Here is a 3,478-nt window from a genome sequence, read left to right on the forward strand (position 1 = left end):
AAGCAAGAATCTTTTTATTGAACACTTGGATGGTTTAGTGCTGCATTTTTCAAATTATTTTAACACGCTCGGTACCGCAAACGAGAATCCTCGTTATATCAATAATTACGTTGAGTACCGCGCACGAGTATCCTCGTTTTGTCGCGCGTTATAAAATAAATATGTTTACTGTGATATATATGTATTTTCAACGAAAACATTTGACATAATATCTTGTTACATTATAAAATTCAGTGCCGACAGGTATAGATAAAATATCGATGTCTGTTTTACCTTCTGTGACATTAATAAATAAAATTCACAATTTTATTATTGTGAGACGCCATATTTGATTATTCTCTCGTGTGACTTTACCGAATTATGTACTGATTTTGAGGACGAAAATTACAGTAATAAGCAATAAAGAGATTAAATTTAATAAGGTAAGAGAAACAATATTTATCTATGATATTTTATATAATCATTTATGGTTTCTGGCAATATAAATTAATTTAAGTGTTTCTTCGTGCACGTCACTTTACTGTCAAAATTTCCGAATGCAAAGTTTGAATGTTCTCATTATTTACCAATCCCTTGATAATGGGCCGATATATTACTTTATAAGCTTAGAATATTGAATTATTATGAATATTATATATAATTATATGTGTTTGAACTAGTATTTAGTTAATTCTACATGTTTTTCAAACATTAAAAATTTGTTGACTAATTGCGATTTTTTGTTGTTCACAGGCTGTTCCAAGCCAACCAATTTGCCTTGAGAGGACAAAAATTACATAAATAAGCAAAAAATGGATTCAATAAGGTAAGAGAAATAACTTATCTATGATATTTTATATGTTTATTGATGGTTTCTGGCAATTAAAATTAATTTTACGTGTTTCTTCGTACACACCACTTGTGACCACTTTACTGTCAAAATGTCGCAAGGCAAAGTTTGAATGTTCGCATTATTTTCTAAATACTTGATAATGTGCCGATATATTACTTTATAAGCTTAGACTATTGAATTATTATGAATATTCGATATAATTATATGTGTTTCAATGAGTATTTAGTTAATTTCACGTGTTTTCCCAACATTCAAAATTCGTTTACTAATGACGATTTTTTTGTTGTTTACAGCTAATCCAAACCAACTGATTTGCCTCTGATATCCAGATAATTGATTGATCAGATACGTCACAAGGTAATAATTTATATGCAAAACATAATTTATATAAGATAATCGAACATTTTGATAAAGCCACATGTTTCCCGAGAATTAAATTCTGTTTACTAATGTGGAATTTTGTTTTGATTCCAGCCTATTTTCACGCTGAAATGGAGGCCTTTGAAACAGACGACTCAGAGCAGGATTATGCATTCGAGTTATTATATGACTCTGATTCAGATGTTCTACTGGATGCCACCACCGATGTCGCAGACATCACCGATTTCACCGCCGGCCACTCGAGCAACTTTGAGGACGACTTCAACCAGTGGCGCACCCAGGGGGGGGGGGGGGCAGGGGGCCCTGGCACCCCCCAAAATAAAAATTATCAGAATGTAATTCACCAACACCTTTATAGAAAAAAAATCTTAGATTTTAATTTCTAACACAAAAATTTCGAAACTGTCGGGTTTTTTAGTAGTAGTTTTAGTTTAAAACTGTCAAAAAATTCTCGGTGTCCACTCGAATTCCGGAGTGGTGTCAATTAATATTTTGGAACCTCAATATTAAAAAACCGACAATAAAAATTCGGCGAAAAGAACGACTGCAACCACCACAGTCGGCGGTGGTGTAAATCAAAAAAACATTTTTTTTCGATGGAATTTGGCATAAATTTAATATTGTAGCTCTTGAGTCTAGACCAGTGCTTCTCAAACTTTTTCATACCACGGGCCCCCGAAATCATAAAATAAAAATTCAAGGCTCACCTCCCCAAAAATTTTAGTCTTCAGTGACCAACAGTCAGTGGCGCACCCGGGGGGGGGGGGGGGAGCAAAGGGCCCTGGCACCCCCCAAACATAAAAATTATCAGAATGATTTTAAACATTAAAATTGAAAGCCAATAAACTATACCTTTGGGCTTAGACAAATAAAAACACGGCAAAAAAATGATTTGTAATTATTCTCCAGCACCCTTTTTAGAAAAATTTCGAAATACTAATCGGGTAATACATAATATCGGGTTTTTTTTAGAAACCCAAACCCTAATGGAACTGTCCAAAAATTCTCCGTGTCCACCCGAATTCCGGAGTGGTGTAGGTCATAGCTTGGGAGGGCTAACAGGACTCTAGCCTGGGGGCCCGGCGTGTCGGATTGACCAGATAAGTGAGACATCATAAATTTGATTTAATAGTAAAAAAAAGTCGACTGCGGCGCTATTATACTTCATTGCCATGAACATTTTCAATTACTTACATTAGTGTGCAACATATTTTTTGATTATTATGTGTCGATACTCGACAGCTTAAAGTAGATGTATTAAAAATCGCCAATAAGTCACTGTATAAGTACCCTTAATTTGAACTAAAACACAATTTTTAAAACGTTAATTTAGTGTTTCACACTGCCTTTAATCTTAGCGGTAGGTAGGGGGGCCGCCGAATATCTTAGCCTGAGGGCCCGTTTCAGGATGTGGGGACCTTGGTGTAGGTACACCGAGTGCAATAGACAAAAGACCCATAAACGTGAAATTAGGCTGTAAAGAAGAAAAAGAGCATATGGGACTAATTTACATTCTCCTCCTTGGCCCCCCCCCCAATATTAAATCTTGGGTGCGCCACTGACTTCAACGGTTTCATTAACCGCATTGCAGAGGTGCTATATGAAGCCAGTATGGTGTCAGGGGTCTTCACGCCCGAGGACCCACTCCCAGGCCCATCTCGGACAGAAACCAGAGGTCGAGCGGGTGGACGGCGTGGAAGAGGAAGTAGGGGCGGGGTGGTCGTCCCACAGGCAGCCGAGGAGGACATGCGAGGTTTAGTGCCAGTGTTACGGAACCGTGGTCAACAGAAGACTACACTTCAGCACCTGGACTGTTTACTGTGTGTAAAAGTGAATGTTGACGTTCAGGCTGTTCATTGATTTTTAAAAAATGTAACCCTAGTCGTAAATTAGCATTATTTTTTTTTAGTAGAGTATTCAATGTCTTTTGGTACCGATGTCTCGTTTTCTCTGGCTCCGAGGCGTCATGTGACGCTGGATTCGCCTTCGAGATTATCTGGAGACATGTACAGACATACCTTGCAGGCGATTCTAGCGACGCAGAAAAAGGTATATCCAACATGGCTATGCAAGGTATGTGCCAAAAATAAAAAAAGGGGCGAGACTCGGTACATGACGTGTCAAGAGTGTGATGTCTCTCTTCACAAAAGCATCTGCTGGCAGAAATGTCACACTATTCCTCATTATTAAACTGTTTTTGATTGTTCCTGAAAGTTTTATTTAAATATTATCACAAATAAGCCAATAAACCAAGATTATATCATT

General features: G+C 37.2%; 1 long non-coding RNA gene across 1 annotated transcript; it reads left to right on the forward strand.

Annotated features, from left to right (window-relative positions):
- The first annotated feature begins 713 nt into the window (after positions 1 to 713).
- LOC147076596 (uncharacterized) lies at positions 714 to 2,094 on the forward strand. The gene is made up of 3 exons (XR_015069846.1): positions 714 to 805; positions 1,126 to 1,189; positions 1,307 to 2,094. It is a non-coding gene; the product is annotated as an uncharacterized LOC147076596 (long non-coding RNA).
- The last annotated feature ends 1,384 nt before the right edge of the window (positions 2,095 to 3,478 follow it).

The sequence above is a fragment of the Rhyacophila brunnea genome, unplaced genomic scaffold (assembly GCF_057557595.1).
Source record: "Rhyacophila brunnea isolate RB1 unplaced genomic scaffold, BYU_Rbru_1.0 scaffold_13, whole genome shotgun sequence".
In the NCBI taxonomy this organism is placed as follows: domain Eukaryota; kingdom Metazoa; phylum Arthropoda; class Insecta; order Trichoptera; family Rhyacophilidae; genus Rhyacophila; species Rhyacophila brunnea.